This window comes from Haliotis rufescens, unplaced genomic scaffold (genome assembly GCF_023055435.1).
Source record: "Haliotis rufescens isolate VD_foot unplaced genomic scaffold, xgHalRufe1.0.p SCAF_98, whole genome shotgun sequence".
In the NCBI taxonomy this organism is placed as follows: domain Eukaryota; kingdom Metazoa; phylum Mollusca; class Gastropoda; order Lepetellida; family Haliotidae; genus Haliotis; species Haliotis rufescens.
Window position 1 is genome coordinate 1,033,294 of NW_025964392.1, and position 24,889 is coordinate 1,058,182.

Below are 24,889 nucleotides of genomic sequence, written 5' to 3' on the forward strand. Positions count from 1 at the left end.
AATATGAGTGGTGGGCCATTCCCGGAGGTACTGCAATACCGGGTCAACCCGTGATGAGGGCGGAGCAAGCCCCGTGGCACCTCATCCCATTCTAAAAATCAGTTTAATATCGATGTCTCCATTAGGAGACGTATCAGATATTAAGCTGATAAGAACAGATACTTTTTTTTTTTTTTTCTTTTTTATAAAATTTATTATCTAAACTTAATTTTGTACAGGCGCGGACAGCGCTGTCACTACAGGGTCGCCTAAAGGTATCACAGATGTGGACCCTGCAGTGCTAACAGAAACAAGACGAAAGAAGGAGAAAGGGTACGAAACACTAAACAGAACCAAACAACCAGAATAACAGGAAGTACATGTAATAGAACAGTAATACAATGGAAGCAAAAGAATCTACAAACAATCAACACCAGCAACAACAAAACACAAGTAAGAGTTGCAATTACGGTTGCGGATACAATGTACAGACAAGCAAAGACAGGCGCTAAAAGATGGACAGCAACACATTAGATAACAATGAAACAAGACAAGATAATAGCCAGAAGAAGCACTAATAAAATCACACATGGAAAACTAAGGTACGATGAGCATCAAGAGAGCAAAAGAACGAAGAAGAAAGCCAATAATCAGAAAAAGTAGAAAATGAAAAACGACAAAAGTCAACCCTGACACGTGTCCTAAGGAGAGACAAGAAACGTAACACGATATCATTTCCTTTCAAATTTTTATGCTCAAATTTATTAGAATTCCGAACAAGCCAAATGGAATATTTTGTTAAAGTCAAAAGATAAAGGCAGAGCGATTTCCGATGGGAATTTGGAATTTTCGGTATTAAAGAAAACCGAATCACTTCATGATTTCTTTTCAAGAGCCCAAATGATAAATAATCTAACCACTTGAAAACGATATCCCACAACACATCAACACACGGGCAATAGATAAAAAGATGATCAGAAGTTTCTATTGCCATACGACAGAGAGGACAGTTTGGAGTGACAGACATTCCCCGGGCATAAAGAGTATACCCCAAAGGGAGAGAATCATAGACAAGACGATAATTGACCGATTTTGAAAGTGGATCCACAAAATGATTATGCAAATTTAACCAAACGTGACGAAAAGGAATACGTGGATACAACAACTCAATTTTATTTTCCACAACTGTTTGCAATAAACAGACATAAAACTGTTTAGAAGTAAACCGAAAGACATCTATCAGAAAATTAGAATGAACGGCCTCAAACCGTTTAAGAGCCAAAAAACAATGCTGATAGAACATAGGAATCGTCGCAGAATGAGGAAAAAGGTTAGAAGCAAAGGCAGAGCAATAGTGGCGTAAAGACAAACCTAACCAATACTTTGCAAAAAACGTCCACTTAGCTGAAGAATGAAGTAAAAGATCTTGGATATGACGTAAATAAAAGGAATATAATTTTGATTGGATGTGAACAACACCCAAGCCCCCATCTAAAACAGATTTATAACACACAGACCTCCGAATGGGTTCAGCAGTGGAGTTCCAAATAAACCGAAAAGTCTCCCTCTGAAAGAGTTCGACGTAATGTTTTGAAAACGGTGTTACCGCCCCACGGTACCACAACTTAGATAAGGCCATGACATTGCACACAACAGTTTTACCAAAAATAGAAATAGAGCGCCCCTTGGAAACATTTAAAACAGACCGAAATTTAGATAGTATAGGATGAAATTGATCGTCAGCACTGACATTCCTGCCTGTCATAATTCCAACAATTTTTGAATGCTCGATCCAAGAAATACCAAAAGGGTGATCCGACCGACTGCGCCACTTACCAACAAAAATGCCATGAGTTTTTGCAAGATTCAATTTGGAGCCTGACGCTTTACCATAAAAGGAATAAGCAGCCAAAAGATGACCAATAGAAGCGTCAGAAGTACAAAACCCCAGCCCATCATCAGCAAAAGCAGATATCTTTGCTGAATCATCAGTACCTGGTAATTTAATACCCACAATTTGCGACTTTTTTCGAATATAGCCTAAAAGAGGTTCCAGTGCTAATACATACAAGGACGGGGACAACCCACATCCCTGACGGACAGACCTCGTTACTGGAAATGGCTGTGAAATGTGCTGATTAATTATAACCGCACTAGAAATGTCCGTATAAAGAATTTTGACCCATTTTTTGAAATTAGGACCAAAGCCAAAAGCGTCCAATACATTAAACAGAAACTGATGAGAGACTCTATCAAAAGCCTTCTCCTGATCTAAACTAATAAAAGCACAAGGCAGATCTTTCTGATCCACATAATCAAGCACATTACGAATGAGATGACAGTTATCATGAATAGATCGGCCAGGAACAGCACAAGTTTGATCCAAATGCACGATATTGCCTATAACCTTGCCTAAACGTGTGCATAACAATTTTGAGATTATTTTCACATCGACATTTAATAAAGAAATTGGACGCCAGTTACGAACATTGTCCGCATTATTAATATCTTTACACAGGAGAGAAATATAAGAAGTTTTAGAAGAGGCAGGAAGAACATGCTCCTGAAAAGAGAGCTGAAAAACACGTAGAAGAACATCACCAAGAACATCAAAAGTAGAGACATAAAATTCCTTAGTAAGCCCATCCGGACCTGGAGATTTATCATTCTCCATAGCCTTAAGGGTGTTTAGAATTTCATCACGAGATATATCTCCTTCCAGTGAGGCCGAATCAACCGAATCAAGTGTAGGTAAATCAGCAAGGAATTCGGTACAAATTTCATCATCAATGGGTTCATAACCAAACAGATCGCTATAAAAATCAACAAAAACACCCATGATCTCACGAGAGGTAGACAACTTATTCCCAAAAGGGTCTAAAATAGAAGAAATAGATTTTCGTTTTCCTCTCTGTGATTCCTTGCGTAAAAAATAACTGGAAGGTCGTTCACCAATTTCAAGGTCCTTAGCCTTAGATCGGACTAAATTACCTCTGAATTCCAAGATTTCCAAATCATGAAGTTGGTTTTTGACAGCCGCAAGTTGGTCAGAATAGAGTCCAGGATGTAAAGATTCAGCTTGGCATAAAGACTTATAATCGGAAACTAATTCCTTACGAAGGGATGCCTGTTGTGATTTATGAACACTCGCAAACAATTGAAGAAAGGCCTTAATTTCCAATTTAAAAGCATCCCACCAATCCAAAGTAATAGAAGCCAAAGGGGGAATATGATTTGAACAAAATCCGGCAAATAAGGCCAGAAACGAATCATTCATTAAAGAATTGTTACATTTAAAATAACCAGGACCAAAACTTATGCCAGCAAAATCCTTCAGCTTAAACGACACATAATCATGATCAGAAAAACTACATGGAGATATGTCCGCAGACACAAGAGAACAGCGAAGAGAAGAGGAGACATAAAAACGGTCCAGACGAGAACCGACGCCGGCTGTATTGCGCCAAGAAACCGCCACAGAACCAGGACATTTGGAGCGATAGACATCAAAGAGAGAAAAATCAGAGACCCATTGCTTAAGAAGATTAGCCCCGGCCTGAACAGAAGCCCTCCCACCTATTTTATCTAAAGATGCATTAAGAACGCAATTAAAATCCCCCCCTAAAATAACAAATTTGTTGGTCACCAAATATTTGGCAACACTACGGAAGAAAACAACTCTATCCGCAGGGAGATTGGGAGCATAGAGATTTATAAAACGGAGACCATACCCATCGACAATTAAATCCACAACCAACAAACGCCCCTCGAAATCAAAATAGAAATAATCAACAATGAAATTAAGTTTGGAAGAAACAATAAACCCCACGCCCCGACTGAAATTGCTCCCAAAACTCCAAAAAGCCTTCCCATTAAATTTCGACTCAAAAGACTGAGCAATAGCCAAATTATACACATGGGTCTCCTGAAGAAACAAAAAATCGATGCCATCAGTAACAAAAGCATGTGACAAGAGATGTAATTTAGTAGGATCATCTAAAAGTCCATTACAATTAAGTGAAACGAAATTATACATAAGAATGGATGCTTGGAGAAGAGGCACAACACAGAAAAATACAATGCAAACAAACCCCAACAGAAAAAAACAAAAACATCAAACAAATCCTAAAAACATCAAAAATGGAAAAATAAAACTTACCACAAAGATGCTTAAACTGCAAAACAATTGTTAAATTAAAAGAGAAACCGAAACACCCCCAAAAAGCTGAAAAAAGAAAACCATAACAAATTATGCAAATAACACATACCCAAATACCACAAAAACAAAGTACCCATATAGTGAAAAATTTCCCAGAATGCAAGAGCCGCACCCCCCACAGGACTCCTGGCACCCCCCGGAAATCAAAACGTAAGTAACAATCAACACTCACAACAGCCAGCGCGAAAACACATAAACATACACAAGAAAAAGTACACTCCCTATGCAGGGAGAACCAGGCTGTCGAAAACAAAATCATGAGCCAGTCTCGTAAGTGATGGACATAGCATAGATCGGTATCAAAGGGGAAGGAAAACATGGCAGAGGAATTATGGGGGATCATCTATCGGAAGCCTAGAACCAGACCCGGACCGGCGAGACCCAGACGGGGAACGATGGAGAGTAGCAGCCGCAGCATCCGCCACCCCAGGAGGGATGGAAGATACCCGCTGCTTTTTCCCCGCTGAGCCACCCCGCGAAACAGACCGAGACCTGGACCTAGGCTTTACAAGGGTCCATGATTGTGAATCAACAGTGGCAATGATGGAATCGGCCCCATCCTGGGACCCCAAATCATCCTGGGAAATGTCAAAGGCCAGGGGTTCAAGAGAGGCAGCCTTCGCATAGGAGACGGGAGTGGCAACACCCCCACTGTTGCCAGCACCCTCACCCGCACCCACACCCTCATCTACGCTCCCACCCTCAACGACACCCTCACCAACAGAGTCAAACACAGACACAGTGTCATCCGCAACGTCCATGGAATCATCGGAATGCACAATAGAAGACTCTGCCATGTCAACACGAGGCGTAGGGCTGGACGGGGCCACCGAGGAAGTCGGGGCAGCACTAGGACCCGGCCCTTCCAACTTTTGTCGATTCTGCCAACTTTTAGGGCAGTCAGGGCGCGTGTGACCGAGGTGATAACACCTCAGACACACAGGCAGACGACCAGGGGCGGTGACCAACATAGACATACGGTCACCGAGGCGGACGATGTAAGGAACGCTCTCACCTTTGGTACTGTCAATCTGGAGCTGCACGGTCCTCACACCAGTCTGAATAGGAGCTCCTCCCACCAGCATCGTCTCAGGCTTTATGGACAATACGGTCCCATACCGGGAAAAATAGGAATCCAAAAAACGATCAGAAACAACACCATGTATCCAATGGATTCGAAGGTCCACAATCTCCTTATCATAAGGGGAAAAGTCAACTTTGACGCCCCTGTACATCACAGACCCAGCCAGAAGTAGTAGGCGGGCACGATTCTCCAGTTTAAAAGTAACATACCACACCCCGGAAGTTTCCGTTTTCCAGATAGAGAGAAGTTCAGTCGCCTTAATTCCTTTGTAGGCCAATTGTACAATGTCAAAAACATCCTCACGATTAAGAGTCTTTACAACAGATTTTAGACGTACCGTGCAGGAACAGCGCTTTTTGTCCAGGTAACGGTCAGGGACACTGGGCGCCACGGTGGCTGCATGGAAAGCCATCCCGGAAAAGTAGGGGGAGACCCGAAGGTCACACAGCCACTTAAAAAGTGACTGATGCCCACCAGTAGACCTGCAAATGTGAAATAGAATTAAACAACAACAACAACAAGCAAAGATATACACAACCACCCTACAAGGGACTCTAGATGCTCGCTTCAAAAATGTAATAACAAGTACCACACTTTGATCACAGCCAAAAGGCCGAGAAGCGATGCCGGTTGCCGGCTTGCGCCGCCAAAGTACATCTACTGACACAACATACCATTTAGCTGCTGTTTATTTACATGAAGCGCTTAAAATCAGTGGCCAGCAATATTACATGCACAAGTGAGTAAAAATGTTGACAGCACACGAGTGCGACACCCGACTGCAAGACGTTTGTGAAGATATTCAGCGTCTTTGATGAATGTAAAAATGGAGTAAATAGACCCATTTTGCTATGTATAAAGAGTGCGCCGATAAAACATGGCCAGACGTTGGGTAAACGTCCTGCAGCGACCCAGTCCAACGTGAATACCGGCCGCGACATTAGGACTTAATGAGTGGAGTCGGGGAGGCAAGGGGAGACAGGCCAGCTTGAATTAGCTTGGGCCCGACTTTGACAGAGTCGCGCGTGGGTAAGAAGAGTGACAATCCCATCCAAATTGCCCCAATGTATTAAATAAACTAAAGGTAAAGATACTTAAGGTGTCCAGCAAAGCGAAAAATGAATGAATTGTATGAAAAATTGCACTGATGACGAAACAAAAACGACTGAACTGTAATGAATATTGGAAAATGAACTCACTTGCACAAAGTGTAATGACGCATCAGGCGTGTGTGTAGTTCTTTAAACATCTATTTAGGGGGATGCGACGTTGAAAACGTCTTGTAGTGACGAAGCAGACTGTTGTTGTGACGGCGTGATTGTCTAGACGTCATTTCCGGCGTACGGCGTCATGGGGGACGGCCTTGGTTACGGGGGACTGTATGCAGCTGAAAGTTGAAAAATGCTACTTTTACAAACTTTTAGGGGTTGGTGTGGTTAAAGGACGGGCTGCACGTGTGAACAGGTATATTTCTAAGGTTTAGAAGTAATAAAATAGAGAATCTATTGAGAACTAAGGGCGAAAAACGGGGCGGCAGTGCAAAATAAGACGAATGTGAAGATGTAGGCAAAGCTAAGAGTTCTAATTTTTGATTGAAATATGAGTGGTGGGCCATTCCCGGAGGTACTGCAATACCGGGTCAACCCGTGATGAGGGCGGAGCAAGCCCCGTGGCACCTCATCCCATTCTAAAAATCAGTTTAATATCGATGTCTCCATTAGGAGACGTATCAGATATTAAGCTGATAAGAACAGATACTACACTTTGATCTTAGCCAAAAGGCCGAGAAGCGATGCCGGTTGCCGGCTTGCGCCGCCAAAGTACATCTACTGACACAACATACCATTTAGCTGCTGTTTATTTACATGAAGCGCTTAAAATCAGTGGCCAGCAATATTACATGCACAAGTGAGTAAAAATGTTGACAGCACACGAGTGCGACACCCGACTGCAAGACGTTTGTGAAGATATTCAGCGTCTTTGATGAATGTAAAAATGGAGTAAATAGACCCATTTTGCTATGTATAAAGAGTGCGCCGATAAAACATGGCCAGACGTTGGGTAAACGTCCTGCAGCGACCCAGTCCAACGTGAATACCGGCCGCGACATTAGGACTTAATGAGTGGAGTCGGGGAGGCAAGGGGAGACAGGCCAGCTTGAATTAGCTTGGGCCCGACTTTGACAGAGTCGCGCGTGGGTAAGAAGAGTGACAATCCCATCCAAATTGCCCCAATGTATTAAATAAACTAAAGGTAAAGATACTTAAGGTGTCCAGCAAAGCGAAAAATGAATGAATTGTATGAAAAATTGCACTGATGACGAAACAAAAACGACTGAACTGTAATGAATATTGGAAAATGAACTCACTTGCACAAAGTGTAATGACGCATCAGGCGTGTGTGTAGTTCTTTAAACATCTATTTAGGGGGATGCGACGTTGAAAACGTCTTGTAGTGACGAAGCAGACTGTTGTTGTGACGGCGTGATTGTCTAGACGTCATTTCCGGCGTACGGCGTCATGGGGGACGGCCTTGGTTACGGGGGACTGTATGCAGCTGAAAGTTGAAAAATGCTACTTTTACAAACTTTTAGGGGTTGGTGTGGTTAAAGGACGGGCTGCACGTGTGAACAGGTATATTTCTAAGGTTTAGAAGTAATAAAATAGAGAATCTATTGAGAACTAAGGGCGAAAAACGGGGCGGCAGTGCAAAATAAGACGAATGTGAAGATGTAGGCAAAGCTAAGAGTTCTAATTTTTGATTGAAATATGAGTGGTGGGCCATTCCCGGAGGTACTGCAATACCGGGTCAACCCGTGATGAGGGCGGAGCAAGCCCCGTGGCACCTCATCCCATTCTAAAAATCAGTTTAATATCGATGTCTCCATTAGGAGACGTATCAGATATTAAGCTGATAAGAACAGATACTACACTTTGATCTTAGCCAAAAGGCCGAGAAGCGATGCCGGTTGCCGGCTTGCGCCGCCAAAGTACATCTACTGACACAACATACCATTTAGCTGCTGTTTATTTACATGAAGCGCTTAAAATCAGTGGCCAGCAATATTACATGCACAAGTGAGTAAAAATGTTGACAGCACACGAGTGCGACACCCGACTGCAAGACGTTTGTGAAGATATTCAGCGTCTTTGATGAATGTAAAAATGGAGTAAATAGACCCATTTTGCTATGTATAAAGAGTGCGCCGATAAAACATGGCCAGACGTTGGGTAAACGTCCTGCAGCGACCCAGTCCAACGTGAATACCGGCCGCGACATTAGGACTTAATGAGTGGAGTCGGGGAGGCAAGGGGAGACAGGCCAGCTTGAATTAGCTTGGGCCCGACTTTGACAGAGTCGCGCGTGGGTAAGAAGAGTGACAATCCCATCCAAATTGCCCCAATGTATTAAATAAACTAAAGGTAAAGATACTTAAGGTGTCCAGCAAAGCGAAAAATGAATGAATTGTATGAAAAATTGCACTGATGACGAAACAAAAACGACTGAACTGTAATGAATATTGGAAAATGAACTCACTTGCACAAAGTGTAATGACGCATCAGGCGTGTGTGTAGTTCTTTAAACATCTATTTAGGGGGATGCGACGTTGAAAACGTCTTGTAGTGACGAAGCAGACTGTTGTTGTGACGGCGTGATTGTCTAGACGTCATTTCCGGCGTACGGCGTCATGGGGGACGGCCTTGGTTACGGGGGACTGTATGCAGCTGAAAGTTGAAAAATGCTACTTTTACAAACTTTTAGGGGTTGGTGTGGTTAAAGGACGGGCTGCACGTGTGAACAGGTATATTTCTAAGGTTTAGAAGTAATAAAATAGAGAATCTATTGAGAACTAAGGGCGAAAAACGGGGCGGCAGTGCAAAATAAGACGAATGTGAAGATGTAGGCAAAGCTAAGAGTTCTAATTTTTGATTGAAATATGAGTGGTGGGCCATTCCCGGAGGTACTGCAATACCGGGTCAACCCGTGATGAGGGCGGAGCAAGCCCCGTGGCACCTCATCCCATTCTAAAAATCAGTTTAATATCGATGTCTCCATTAGGAGACGTATCAGATATTAAGCTGATAAGAACAGATACTACACTTTGATCTTAGCCAAAAGGCCGAGAAGCGATGCCGGTTGCCGGCTTGCGCCGCCAAAGTACATCTACTGACACAACATACCATTTAGCTGCTGTTTATTTACATGAAGCGCTTAAAATCAGTGGCCAGCAATATTACATGCACAAGTGAGTAAAAATGTTGACAGCACACGAGTGCGACACCCGACTGCAAGACGTTTGTGAAGATATTCAGCGTCTTTGATGAATGTAAAAATGGAGTAAATAGACCCATTTTGCTATGTATAAAGAGTGCGCCGATAAAACATGGCCAGACGTTGGGTAAACGTCCTGCAGCGACCCAGTCCAACGTGAATACCGGCCGCGACATTAGGACTTAATGAGTGGAGTCGGGGAGGCAAGGGGAGACAGGCCAGCTTGAATTAGCTTGGGCCCGACTTTGACAGAGTCGCGCGTGGGTAAGAAGAGTGACAATCCCATCCAAATTGCCCCAATGTATTAAATAAACTAAAGGTAAAGATACTTAAGGTGTCCAGCAAAGCGAAAAATGAATGAATTGTATGAAAAATTGCACTGATGACGAAACAAAAACGACTGAACTGTAATGAATATTGGAAAATGAACTCACTTGCACAAAGTGTAATGACGCATCAGGCGTGTGTGTAGTTCTTTAAACATCTATTTAGGGGGATGCGACGTTGAAAACGTCTTGTAGTGACGAAGCAGACTGTTGTTGTGACGGCGTGATTGTCTAGACGTCATTTCCGGCGTACGGCGTCATGGGGGACGGCCTTGGTTACGGGGGACTGTATGCAGCTGAAAGTTGAAAAATGCTACTTTTACAAACTTTTAGGGGTTGGTGTGGTTAAAGGACGGGCTGCACGTGTGAACAGGTATATTTCTAAGGTTTAGAAGTAATAAAATAGAGAATCTATTGAGAACTAAGGGCGAAAAACGGGGCGGCAGTGCGAAATAAGACGAATGTGAAGATGTAGGCAAAGCTAAGAGTTCTAATTTTTGATTGAAATATGAGTGGTGGGCCATTCCCGGAGGTACTGCAATACCGGGTCAACCCGTGATGAGGGCGGAGCAAGCCCCGTGGCACCTCATCCCATTCTAAAAATCAGTTTAATATCGATGTCTCCATTAGGAGACGTATCAGATATTAAGCTGATAAGAACAGATACTTTTTTCTTTTTTATAAAATTTATTATCTAAACTTAATTTTGTACAGGCGCGGACAGCGCTGTCACTACAGGGTCGCCTAAAGGTATCACAGATGTGGACCCTGCAGTGCTAACAGAAACAAGACGAAAGAAGGAGAAAGGGTACGAAACACTAAACAGAACCAAACAACCAGAATAACAGGAAGTACATGTAATAGAACAGTAATACAATGGAAGCAAAAGAATCTACAAACAATCAACACCAGCAACAACAAAACACAAGTAAGAGTTGCAATTACGGTTGCGGATACAATGTACAGACAAGCAAAGACAGGCGCTAAAAGATGGACAGCAACACATTAGATAACAATGAAACAAGACAAGATAATAGCCAGAAGAAGCACTAATAAAATCACACATGGAAAACTAAGGTACGATGAGCATCAAGAGAGCAAAAGAACGAAGAAGAAAGCCAATAATCAGAAAAAGTAGAAAATGAAAAACGACAAAAGTCAACCCTGACACGTGTCCTAAGGAGAGACAAGAAACGTAACACGATATCATTTCCTTTCAAATTTTTATGCTCAAATTTATTAGAATTCCGAACAAGCCAAATGGAATATTTTGTTAAAGTCAAAAGATAAAGGCAGAGCGATTTCCGATGGGAATTTGGAATTTTCGGTATTAAAGAAAACCGAATCACTTCATGATTTCTTTTCAAGAGCCCAAATGATAAATAATCTAACCACTTGAAAACGATATCCCACAACACATCAACACACGGGCAATAGATAAAAAGATGATCAGAAGTTTCTATTGCCATACGACAGAGAGGACAGTTTGGAGTGACAGACATTCCCCGGGCATAAAGAGTATACCCCAAAGGGAGAGAATCATAGACAAGACGATAATTGACCGATTTTGAAAGTGGATCCACAAAATGATTATGCAAATTTAACCAAACGTGACGAAAAGGAATACGTGGATACAACAACTCAATTTTATTTTCCACAACTGTTTGCAATAAACAGACATAAAACTGTTTAGAAGTAAACCGAAAGACATCTATCAGAAAATTAGAATGAACGGCCTCAAACCGTTTAAGAGCCAAAAAACAATGCTGATAGAACATAGGAATCGTCGCAGAATGAGGAAAAAGGTTAGAAGCAAAGGCAGAGCAATAGTGGCGTAAAGACAAACCTAACCAATACTTTGCAAAAAACGTCCACTTAGCTGAAGAATGAAGTAAAAGATCTTGGATATGACGTAAATAAAAGGAATATAATTTTGATTGGATGTGAACAACACCCAAGCCCCCATCTAAAACAGATTTATAACACACAGACCTCCGAATGGGTTCAGCAGTGGAGTTCCAAATAAACCGAAAAGTCTCCCTCTGAAAGAGTTCGACGTAATGTTTTGAAAACGGTGTTACCGCCCCACGGTACCACAACTTAGATAAGGCCATGACATTGCACACAACAGTTTTACCAAAAATAGAAATAGAGCGCCCCTTGGAAACATTTAAAACAGACCGAAATTTAGATAGTATAGGATGAAATTGATCGTCAGCACTGACATTCCTGCCTGTCATAATTCCAACAATTTTTGAATGCTCGATCCAAGAAATACCAAAAGGGTGATCCGACCGACTGCGCCACTTACCAACAAAAATGCCATGAGTTTTTGCAAGATTCAATTTGGAGCCTGACGCTTTACCATAAAAGGAATAAGCAGCCAAAAGATGACCAATAGAAGCGTCAGAAGTACAAAACCCCAGCCCATCATCAGCAAAAGCAGATATCTTTGCTGAATCATCAGTACCTGGTAATTTAATACCCACAATTTGCGACTTTTTTCGAATATAGCCTAAAAGAGGTTCCAGTGCTAATACATACAAGGACGGGGACAACCCACATCCCTGACGGACAGACCTCGTTACTGGAAATGGCTGTGAAATGTGCTGATTAATTATAACCGCACTAGAAATGTCCGTATAAAGAATTTTGACCCATTTTTTGAAATTAGGACCAAAGCCAAAAGCGTCCAATACATTAAACAGAAACTGATGAGAGACTCTATCAAAAGCCTTCTCCTGATCTAAACTAATAAAAGCACAAGGCAGATCTTTCTGATCCACATAATCAAGCACATTACGAATGAGATGACAGTTATCATGAATAGATCGGCCAGGAACAGCACAAGTTTGATCCAAATGCACGATATTGCCTATAACCTTGCCTAAACGTGTGCATAACAATTTTGAGATTATTTTCACATCGACATTTAATAAAGAAATTGGACGCCAGTTACGAACATTGTCCGCATTATTAATATCTTTACACAGGAGAGAAATATAAGAAGTTTTAGAAGAGGCAGGAAGAACATGCTCCTGAAAAGAGAGCTGAAAAACACGTAGAAGAACATCACCAAGAACATCAAAAGTAGAGACATAAAATTCCTTAGTAAGCCCATCCGGACCTGGAGATTTATCATTCTCCATAGCCTTAAGGGTGTTTAGAATTTCATCACGAGATATATCTCCTTCCAGTGAGGCCGAATCAACCGAATCAAGTGTAGGTAAATCAGCAAGGAATTCGGTACAAATTTCATCATCAATGGGTTCATAACCAAACAGATCGCTATAAAAATCAACAAAAACACCCATGATCTCACGAGAGGTAGACAACTTATTCCCAAAAGGGTCTAAAATAGAAGAAATAGATTTTCGTTTTCCTCTCTGTGATTCCTTGCGTAAAAAATAACTGGAAGGTCGTTCACCAATTTCAAGGTCCTTAGCCTTAGATCGGACTAAATTACCTCTGAATTCCAAGATTTCCAAATCATGAAGTTGGTTTTTGACAGCCGCAAGTTGGTCAGAATAGAGTCCAGGATGTAAAGATTCAGCTTGGCATAAAGACTTATAATCGGAAACTAATTCCTTACGAAGGGATGCCTGTTGTGATTTATGAACACTCGCAAACAATTGAAGAAAGGCCTTAATTTCCAATTTAAAAGCATCCCACCAATCCAAAGTAATAGAAGCCAAAGGGGGAATATGATTTGAACAAAATCCGGCAAATAAGGCCAGAAACGAATCATTCATTAAAGAATTGTTACATTTAAAATAACCAGGACCAAAACTTATGCCAGCAAAATCCTTCGGCTTAAACGACACATAATCATGATCAGAAAAACTACATGGAGATATGTCCGCAGACACAAGAGAACAGCGAAGAGAAGAGGAGACATAAAAACGGTCCAGACGAGAACCGACGCCGGCTGTATTGCGCCAAGAAACCGCCACAGAACCAGGACATTTGGAGCGATAGACATCAAAGAGAGAAAAATCAGAGACCCATTGCTTAAGAAGATTAGCCCCGGCCTGAACAGAAGCCCTCCCACCTATTTTATCTAAAGATGCATTAAGAACGCAATTAAAATCCCCCCCTAAAATAACAAATTTGTTGGTCACCAAATATTTGGCAACACTACGGAAGAAAACAACTCTATCCGCAGGGAGATTGGGAGCATAGAGATTTATAAAACGGAGACCATACCCATCGACAATTAAATCCACAACCAACAAACGCCCCTCGAAATCAAAATAGAAATAATCAACAATGAAATTAAGTTTGGAAGAAACAATAAACCCCACGCCCCGACTGAAATTGCTCCCAAAACTCCAAAAAGCCTTCCCATTAAATTTCGACTCAAAAGACTGAGCAATAGCCAAATTATACACATGGGTCTCCTGAAGAAACAAAAAATCGATGCCATCAGTAACAAAAGCATGTGACAAGAGATGTAATTTAGTAGGATCATCTAAAAGTCCATTACAATTAAGTGAAACGAAATTATACATAAGAATGGATGCTTGGAGAAGAGGCACAACACAGAAAAATACAATGCAAACAAACCCCAACAGAAAAAAACAAAAACATCAAACAAATCCTAAAAACATCAAAAATGGAAAAATAAAACTTACCACAAAGATGCTTAAACTGCAAAACAATTGTTAAATTAAAAGAGAAACCGAAACACCCCCAAAAAGCTGAAAAAAGAAAACCATAACAAATTATGCAAATAACACATACCCAAATACCACAAAAACAAAGTACCCATATAGTGAAAAATTTCCCAGAATGCAAGAGCCGCACCCCCCACAGGACTCCTGGCACCCCCCGGAAATCAAAACGTAAGTAACAATCAACACTCACAACAGCCAGCGCGAAAACACATAAACATACACAAGAAAAAGTACACTCCCTATGCAGGGAGAACCAGGCTGTCGAAAACAAAATCATGAGCCAGTCTCGTAAGTGATGGACATAGCATAGATCGGTATCAAAGGGGAAGGAAAACATGGCAGAGGAATTATGGGGGATCATCTATCGGAAGCCTAGAACCAGACCCGGACCGGCGAGACCCAGACGGGGAACGATGGAGAGTAGCAGCCGCAGCATCCGCCACCCCAGGAGGGATGGAAGATACCCGCTGCTTTTTCCCCGCTGAGCCACCCCGCGAAACAGACCGAGACCTGGACCTAGGCTTTACAAGGGTCCATGATTGTGAATCAACAGTGGCAATGATGGAATCGGCCCCATCCTGGGACCCCAAATCATCCTGGGAAATGTCAAAGGCCAGGGGTTCAAGAGAGGCAGCCTTCGCATAGGAGACGGGAGTGGCAACACCCCCACTGTTGCCAGCACCCTCACCCGCACCCACACCCTCATCTACGCTCCCACCCTCAACGACACCCTCACCAACAGAGTCAAACACAGACACAGTGTCATCCGCAACGTCCATGGAATCATCGGAATGCACAATAGAAGACTCTGCCATGTCAACACGAGGCGTAGGGCTGGACGGGGCCACCGAGGAAGTCGGGGCAGCACTAGGACCCGGCCCTTCCAACTTTTGTCGATTCTGCCAACTTTTAGGGCAGTCAGGGCGCGTGTGACCGAGGTGATAACACCTCAGACACACAGGCAGACGACCAGGGGCGGTGACCAACATAGACATACGGTCACCGAGGCGGACGATGTAAGGAACGCTCTCACCTTTGGTACTGTCAATCTGGAGCTGCACGGTCCTCACACCAGTCTGAATAGGAGCTCCTCCCACCAGCATCGTCTCAGGCTTTATGGACAATACGGTCCCATACCGGGAAAAATAGGAATCCAAAAAACGATCAGAAACAACACCATGTATCCAATGGATTCGAAGGTCCACAATCTCCTTATCATAAGGGGAAAAGTCAACTTTGACGCCCCTGTACATCACAGACCCAGCCAGAAGTAGTAGGCGGGCACGATTCTCCAGTTTAAAAGTAACATACCACACCCCGGAAGTTTCCGTTTTCCAGATAGAGAGAAGTTCAGTCGCCTTAATTCCTTTGTAGGCCAATTGTACAATGTCAAAAACATCCTCACGATTAAGAGTCTTTACAACAGATTTTAGACGTACCGTGCAGGAACAGCGCTTTTTGTCCAGGTAACGGTCAGGGACACTGGGCGCCACGGTGGCTGCATGGAAAGCCATCCCGGAAAAGTAGGGGGAGACCCGAAGGTCACACAGCCACTTAAAAAGTGACTGATGCCCACCAGTAGACCTGCAAATGTGAAATAGAATTAAACAACAACAACAACAAGCAAAGATATACACAACCACCCTACAAGGGACTCTAGATGCTCGCTTCAAAAATGTAATAACAAGTACCACACTTTGATCACAGCCAAAAGGCCGAGAAGCGATGCCGGTTGCCGGCTTGCGCCGCCAAAGTACATCTACTGACACAACATACCATTTAGCTGCTGTTTATTTACATGAAGCGCTTAAAATCAGTGGCCAGCAATATTACATGCACAAGTGAGTAAAAATGTTGACAGCACACGAGTGCGACACCCGACTGCAAGACGTTTGTGAAGATATTCAGCGTCTTTGATGAATGTAAAAATGGAGTAAATAGACCCATTTTGCTATGTATAAAGAGTGCGCCGATAAAACATGGCCAGACGTTGGGTAAACGTCCTGCAGCGACCCAGTCCAACGTGAATACCGGCCGCGACATTAGGACTTAATGAGTGGAGTCGGGGAGGCAAGGGGAGACAGGCCAGCTTGAATTAGCTTGGGCCCGACTTTGACAGAGTCGCGCGTGGGTAAGAAGAGTGACAATCCCATCCAAATTGCCCCAATGTATTAAATAAACTAAAGGTAAAGATACTTAAGGTGTCCAGCAAAGCGAAAAATGAATGAATTGTATGAAAAATTGCACTGATGACGAAACAAAAACGACTGAACTGTAATGAATATTGGAAAATGAACTCACTTGCACAAAGTGTAATGACGCATCAGGCGTGTGTGTAGTTCTTTAAACATCTATTTAGGGGGATGCGACGTTGAAAACGTCTTGTAGTGACGAAGCAGACTGTTGTTGTGACGGCGTGATTGTCTAGACGTCATTTCCGGCGTACGGCGTCATGGGGGACGGCCTTGGTTACGGGGGACTGTATGCAGCTGAAAGTTGAAAAATGCTACTTTTACAAACTTTTAGGGGTTGGTGTGGTTAAAGGACGGGCTGCACGTGTGAACAGGTATATTTCTAAGGTTTAGAAGTAATAAAATAGAGAATCTATTGAGAACTAAGGGCGAAAAACGGGGCGGCAGTGCAAAATAAGACGAATGTGAAGATGTAGGCAAAGCTAAGAGTTCTAATTTTTGATTGAAATATGAGTGGTGGGCCATTCCCGGAGGTACTGCAATACCGGGTCAACCCGTGATGAGGGCGGAGCAAGCCCCGTGGCACCTCATCCCATTCTAAAAATCAGTTTAATATCGATGTCTCCATTAGGAGACGTATCAGATATTAAGCTGATAAGAACAGATACTTTTTTTCTTTTTTATAAAATTTATTACCTAAAGAGAATTTAGTACAGGCGCGTACAGCGCTGTCACTGCAGGGCCGCCTAAAATTATCACAGTTGTGGGCCCTGCAGTGCTAACAGAGAATCATCTAAAAGAGGAAAAATATATCAGAATCAAGCGATGGACATGGCAGGAAACACTAAGCACAAACAACTAAGTCCACAGGCTCCTTCGGAACACCAGAGCGAAATTCCTCCTCACACAAGGAAATCACAAAGCTACCATGAGTTTGGTTTGGCTTGAAAGGAAAACGATGACGGAAAAAGTTCACTTTCTTCACAAGAACGTTCCCAACAGCAACCCTCAACTTCTCACGCCCTTCCTTAGGGAAATCGAAAACACATTCATCCCAATGGCCCGTGTCCACATGCACTTGAAGACCAGCACCAGACTTGTTAGGAGACACATGCAGTTTGAAGAACCAAAGACGCTCTTCATCGGAATCAGAGTCAGACGCAGACGGGGAAACCTCCTTGACGACTTGAGGGGGAGCAACCCGACGGCCACGCGCACTAACGGTACCACGAGGCAGAGGCGGAAATCCAGCACTATCACCACCTTGAGAGTCCAGAGGGATCTGAGCTAGCAGAACGTCAGACTGAGACTGCTGATCGGCCCAACTAACGGGGGAAGAAGGAGACACAGAGACACGAGCAACCTGCTTCCTCTTCTCAAACACTCCAGCACCTGGAAGATCACGTGTACACTGCTTCTTGGTAGGAGGGACAACGGGTTGAGGCTCCACGGCATCGTCATTCTCAACGTCAGAATCGGCTGACAAACCATCCATGTCACTGTCAACCTTGGACCCATCAACAACACTGACTTCAGGCAGAGAAACCACAACCCGGGGTCGGTCATCCAACGAATCAACACCAGCCACAGACTCCGTAACGGAAACAACACTAGCACAGCCAGCAACAACAGTATCAACAGGTTCCACGTCCATCACATCAGGGTCGACAACGTCAGGAACATCAGGAGCCACAGTAGAATTTCCGGTAGAAGGGGTAGGTACATCCGAACCGGGACAACGGGCACGCACATGACCAACGGAGTGGCACTTGAGGCAGATAGGCAGACGACCCGGAGCTGTAACAAGCATGGACTGCTTATCCCCAAACCGCACAATATGAGGGATACACGTACGTTCAGCATCCGTGAGCTCCATCCGTACAATACGGACACCAGTGAAAATGTTAACACCATCCACATCAATAAACTCCCGGAAGGCGTCCAACACACGACCATAACGGCTGAAGAAATCCTTGAGAAAGTCACTAGTAACGGTAGCATGCAGCCAATGGATCCGCAAGGGAACCATGAAGACACCATATGCATAAAAGTACAACTTCTCATCACCAGTGGAGACACATTTCAAGTCCAGCAATTTTCGGGCCACAGAAACAGATTTCAAAGTCACATACACCTGGCCGGAGCGTTCCGTCCTCCATATGGCTTGGCAATCACTCAAGGCAAAGTCAGGCACAGCAGCAGTTAACAGGCGAGCAAAGTCTGGCACAGAGGTAAAACGAGCAGTCGAATACACCCTCACAGTCCGGGATTCGACCTCCTTATCCACGAACTGCTCCGGGACTGGTCCAGCATTCACGGCAGAGCTGTAAGCCATGGCAGGAGAGGAGAGGTGAGGGGTGACCACTGAAGATCACACAGCCAAAGCTGATACCCACTCGTAGACCTTGAAAAGAAGTTCAAATTAACACAATGCAAAAACAACCAATACTCTATAATCGCCACAGTGACAAGCAATGACACTCGACCAGTGACTAAGCCATACTTTGAGCTTAGACAAAAGGCCGAGAAGCGATGCCGGTTGCCGGCTTGCGCCGCCAAAGTACATCTACTGACACAACATACCATTTAGCTGCTGTTTATTTACATGAAGCGCTTAAAATCAGTGGCCAGCAATATTACATGCACAAGTGAGTAAAAATGTTGACAGCACACGAGTGCGACACCCGACTGCAAGACGTTTGTGAAGATATTCAGCGTCTTTGATGAATGTAAAAATGGAGTAAATAGACCCATTTTGCTATGTATAAAGAGTGCGCCGATAAAACATGGCCAGACGTTGGGTAAACGTCCTGCAGCGACCCAGTCCAACGTGAATACCGGCCGCGACATTAGGACTTAATGAGTGGAGTCGGGGAGGCAAGGGGAGACAGGCCAGCTTGAATTAGCTTGGGCCCGACTTTGACAGAGTCGCGCGTGGGTAAGAAGAGTGACAATCCCATCCAAATTGCCCCAATGTATTAAATAAACTAAAGGTAAAGATACTTAAGGTGTCCAGCAAAGCGAAAAATGAATGAATTGTATGAAAAATTGCACTGATGACGAAACAAAAACGACTGAACTGTAATGAATATTGGAAAATGAACTCACTTGCACAAAGTGTAATGACGCATCAGGCGTGTGTGTAGTTCTTTAAACATCTATTTAGGGGGATGCGACGTTGAAAACGTCTTGTAGTGACGAAGCAGACTGTTGTTGTGACGGCGTGATTGTCTAGACGTCATTTCCGGCGTACGGCGTCATGGGGGACGGCCTTGGTTACGGGGGACTGTATGCAGCTGAAAGTTGAAAAATGCTACTTTTACAAACTTTTAGGGGTTGGTGTGGTTAAAGGACGGGCTGCACGTGTGAACAGGTATATTTCTAAGGTTTAGAAGTAATAAAATAGAGAATCTATTGAGAACTAAGGGCGAAAAACGGGGCGGCAGTGCAAAATAAGACGAATGTGAAGATGTAGGCAAAGCTAAGAGTTCTAATTTTTGATTGAAATATGAGTGGTGGGCCATTCCCGGAGGTACTGCAATACCGGGTCAACCCGTGATGAGGGCGGAGCAAGCCCCGTGGCACCTCATCCCATTCTAAAAATCAGTTTAATATCGATGTCTCCATTAGGAGACGTATCAGATATTAAGCTGATAAGAACAGATACTTTTTTTTTTTTTTTTTTTTTTTGATAATAAATTTAATGCACAAAATTGAAAATACAGTCGCGGACAGCGCAAAAGGGCATACCACTCCACTATAAAAACAAAATATCACAAAAGGGCGTGGAGTGGCAGCGATAACAGAGGCAAACTAAAGAAGAAATAACATACAAATACTGGGTTGTCAGTCAGAATGATTAAGAAAACAAGTTACGAGGAACAAGTCCACATTAGCTGTGTCCATAAACGTGGTCTAATGTCTAATCTACATACAGTTTACAACTTTGAAGCAGATCTGATCTCTTCTTCAGTGAGCGACATGGTATAAAATGTATTCTTCTGAACACCAAGAGACTGTAAAGACAACCTATTCTTATGCACTTTATAGGTAAGTAGTATACGAATAGCGTCCCGGATGGCTGGTCTCTGATCCTGTGGAAAAGAACGCACACAGTTAGTCACATCGTATCTTTTCTCAGTAACCTTGTAGCTCCCACGTGATTCATCCCAGAAAAGCTTGACAAGAAAGTTCCACTTCTTTCGCAGGAGATGGAGTCCCTCCTTATGTTCCTGCTGATACCGTAGGTTCACAAACACCGGTAATGAAGTTAAATCAAAAGGGTTCTTTTGGGGAAGAAAACGATCCGTGGCCTGCCGATTAGCACTGGTAGAAGTTGATCCAGACCCCTGTACAGAATCCACACTATCACCTTCATCCTCAACACCTGGAATACTTGTATCACTACAGTCAACACTCCCTTGGGACGCCGTACATTCCATGTCCGTCTGTTCCGCCCAACTTGGCATGGTCTCCTCAAAATCCTGAGATGAAGGTACCTGTGATGTATCTGGTTGTGTAGCAACGTCCTTGGGTCCAGCACCCTCCCCAGGCATGTCCATATCTGCCATGACAGCATCCATCTGTGAAGGTGCATCATCTTCTGAATCCGGCACAGTGGTAGGTTTTCCTTTCTTCTCTCTCCTGTCAACACTCTCAGCTGGCTGCTTTCTCTTGTTAACTCTCGCCGAGACCTGCGAATCCATATCATCAGCTGAATCTGTAGGAGCACTGACATCAACCTGTTCCTTGGCACGAGTAGCCGAATCATTCTTGGGGCACTGAGAACGGACATGTCCATGGGTATGACATCTGAAACAGATAGGCAGTCTTCCTGGTGCAGTGATCAACATACTCTGTTTGTCCCCGAATTTCACAATATGCGGTATGTGCTCCTTTTCAGTCTCAGTAAGTTCCATCTTCACTATCCGGACTCCAGAGAAAATATCAACTCCGTCTATTGACTCATACTCCCTCAGGACATCCAACACTTTCCCAAACTTCGAGAAATAATCCTTAAGAAAGACACTCCGGACAGTGGCATGTAGCCAGTGAACTCGCAAAGGCACCATAAACGTGCCATAGCTGTAGAAATACACCTTGTCGTTCCCGACACTAACGCACTGTAAATCCAAAAGTTCCCGAGCACAGTCTACATCCTTCATGGTTAGGTACACTTGACCATATCTTTCTGTCTTCCATACTCCTCTACAGGCAGACAAGTTGAACTCAGGCACAGAAGTCTTTAAGTACGACACAAGCTCCTTCACAGACGATATCTTGGCGGTCAAGTAAATCCTCACAGTCCTAGCAACAACGTCCTGGTCCACATACTCGGCAGGTATGGGACCCTCGTTGACTGCTGCAGTGAAAGCCATGGTAGATGCAAGGAGACTATTAAAAGTCACACGAATGCTATGCAAACGATGCCTTACGTAGACCTGTAGATAAAATGGCAATAAAGTACAAAGCACAAAGTGAACATGTAACAAAACATAAACAGTCTGACTGACTCCCTAAGGAGATGATCGCTTCTGGATTTGGCCAAGATACTACACTTTGATCTTAGCCAAAAGGCCGAGAAGCGATGCCGGTTGCCGGCTTGCGCCGCCAAAGTACATCTACTGACACAACATACCATTTAGCTGCTGTTTATTTACATGAAGCGCTTAAAATCAGTGGCCAGCAATATTACATGCACAAGTGAGTAAAAATGTTGACAGCACACGAGTGCGACACCCGACTGCAAGACGTTTGTGAAGATATTCAGCGTCTTTGATGAATGTAAAAATGGAGTAAATAGACCCATTTTGCTATGTATAAAGAGTGCGCCGATAAAACATGGCCAGACGTTGGGTAAACGTCCTGCAGCGACCCAGTCCAACGTGAATACCGGCCGCGACATTAGGACTTAATGAGTGGAGTCGGGGAGGCAAGGGGAGACAGGCCAGCTTGAATTAGCTTGGGCCCGACTTTGACAGAGTCGCGCGTGGGTAAGAAGAGTGACAATCCCATCCAAATTGCCCCAATGTATTAAATAAACTAAAGGTAAAGATACTTAAGGTGTCCAGCAAAGCGAAAAATGAATGAATTGTATGAAAAATTGCACTGATGACGAAACAAAAACGACTGAACTGTAATGAATATTGGAAAATGAACTCACTTGCACAAAGTGTAATGACGCATCAGGCGTGTGTGTAGTTCTTTAAACATCTATTTAGGGGGATGCGACGTTGAAAACGTCTTGTAGTGACGAAGCAGACTGTTGTTGTGACGGCGTGATTGTCTAGACGTCATTTCCGGCGTACGGCGTCATGGGGGACGGCCTTGGTTACGGGGGACTGTATGCAGCTGAAAGTTGAAAAATGCTACTTTTACAAACTTTTAGGGGTTGGTGTGGTTAAAGGACGGGCTGCACGTGTGAACAGGTATATTTCTAAGGTTTAGAAGTAATAAAATAGAGAATCTATTGAGAACTAAGGGCGAAAAACGGGGCGGCAGTGCAAAATAAGACGAATGTGAAGATGTAGGCAAAGCTAAGAGTTCTAATTTTTGATTGAAATATGAGTGGTGGGCCATTCCCGGAGGTACTGCAATACCGGGTCAACCCGTGATGAGGGCGGAGCAAGCCCCGTGGCACCTCATCCCATTCTAAAAATCAGTTTAATATCGATGTCTCCATTAGGAGACGTATCAGATATTAAGCTGATAAGAACAGATACTACACTTTGATCTTAGCCAAAAGGCCGAGAAGCGATGCCGGTTGCCGGCTTGCGCCGCCAAAGTACATCTACTGACACAACATACCATTTAGCTGCTGTTTATTTACATGAAGCGCTTAAAATCAGTGGCCAGCAATATTACATGCACAAGTGAGTAAAAATGTTGACAGCACACGAGTGCGACACCCGACTGCAAGACGTTTGTGAAGATATTCAGCGTCTTTGATGAATGTAAAAATGGAGTAAATAGACCCATTTTGCTATGTATAAAGAGTGCGCCGATAAAACATGGCCAGACGTTGGGTAAACGTCCTGCAGCGACCCAGTCCAACGTGAATACCGGCCGCGACATTAGGACTTAATGAGTGGAGTCGGGGAGGCAAGGGGAGACAGGCCAGCTTGAATTAGCTTGGGCCCGACTTTGACAGAGTCGCGCGTGGGTAAGAAGAGTGACAATCCCATCCAAATTGCCCCAATGTATTAAATAAACTAAAGGTAAAGATACTTAAGGTGTCCAGCAAAGCGAAAAATGAATGAATTGTATGAAAAATTGCACTGATGACGAAACAAAAACGACTGAACTGTAATGAATATTGGAAAATGAACTCACTTGCACAAAGTGTAATGACGCATCAGGCGTGTGTGTAGTTCTTTAAACATCTATTTAGGGGGATGCGACGTTGAAAACGTCTTGTAGTGACGAAGCAGACTGTTGTTGTGACGGCGTGATTGTCTAGACGTCATTTCCGGCGTACGGCGTCATGGGGGACGGCCTTGGTTACGGGGGACTGTATGCAGCTGAAAGTTGAAAAATGCTACTTTTACAAACTTTTAGGGGTTGGTGTGGTTAAAGGACGGGCTGCACGTGTGAACAGGTATATTTCTAAGGTTTAGAAGTAATAAAATAGAGAATCTATTGAGAACTAAGGGCGAAAAACGGGGCGGCAGTGCAAAATAAGACGAATGTGAAGATGTAGGCAAAGCTAAGAGTTCTAATTTTTGATTGAAATATGAGTGGTGGGCCATTCCCGGAGGTACTGCAATACCGGGTCAACCCGTGATGAGGGCGGAGCAAGCCCCGTGGCACCTCATCCCATTCTAAAAATCAGTTTAATATCGATGTCTCCATTAGGAGACGTATCAGATATTAAGCTGATAAGAACAGATACTACACTTTGATCTTAGCCAAAAGGCCGAGAAGCGATGCCGGTTGCCGGCTTGCGCCGCCAAAGTACATCTACTGACACAACATACCATTTAGCTGCTGTTTATTTACATGAAGCGCTTAAAATCAGTGGCCAGCAATATTACATGCACAAGTGAGTAAAAATGTTGACAGCACACGAGTGCGACACCCGACTGCAAGACGTTTGTGAAGATATTCAGCGTCTTTGATGAATGTAAAAATGGAGTAAATAG

General features: G+C 43.6%; 7 non-coding genes and 2 pseudogenes across 7 annotated transcripts; all 9 read right to left on the reverse strand.

Moving 5' to 3' along the window:
- Positions 1-5: 5 nt before the first annotated feature.
- LOC125377773 lies at positions 6-195 on the reverse strand. Its single transcript, XR_007219808.1, has one exon. It is a non-coding gene; the product is annotated as a U2 spliceosomal RNA (small nuclear RNA).
- A 6,688-nt stretch (positions 196-6,883) lies between these two features.
- On the reverse strand, positions 6,884-7,076 carry LOC125377747. The gene has a single exon (XR_007219785.1). It is a non-coding gene; the product is annotated as a U2 spliceosomal RNA (small nuclear RNA).
- Positions 7,077-8,052: 976 nt separating this feature from the next.
- LOC125377749 lies at positions 8,053-8,245 on the reverse strand. Its single transcript, XR_007219786.1, has one exon. It is a non-coding gene; the product is annotated as a U2 spliceosomal RNA (small nuclear RNA).
- A 976-nt stretch (positions 8,246-9,221) lies between these two features.
- Positions 9,222-9,414, reverse strand: LOC125377750. Its single transcript, XR_007219787.1, has one exon. It is a non-coding gene; the product is annotated as a U2 spliceosomal RNA (small nuclear RNA).
- Positions 9,415-10,390: 976 nt separating this feature from the next.
- Positions 10,391-10,571, reverse strand: LOC125377774 (annotated as a pseudogene).
- A 6,688-nt stretch (positions 10,572-17,259) lies between these two features.
- On the reverse strand, positions 17,260-17,441 carry LOC124128633 (annotated as a pseudogene).
- Positions 17,442-20,258: 2,817 nt separating this feature from the next.
- On the reverse strand, positions 20,259-20,453 carry LOC125377735. Its single transcript, XR_007219780.1, has one exon. It is a non-coding gene; the product is annotated as a U2 spliceosomal RNA (small nuclear RNA).
- Positions 20,454-23,313: 2,860 nt separating this feature from the next.
- LOC125377751 lies at positions 23,314-23,506 on the reverse strand. The gene has a single exon (XR_007219788.1). It is a non-coding gene; the product is annotated as a U2 spliceosomal RNA (small nuclear RNA).
- A 976-nt stretch (positions 23,507-24,482) lies between these two features.
- Positions 24,483-24,675, reverse strand: LOC125377752. Its single transcript, XR_007219789.1, has one exon. It is a non-coding gene; the product is annotated as a U2 spliceosomal RNA (small nuclear RNA).
- Positions 24,676-24,889: the final 214 nt, after the last annotated feature.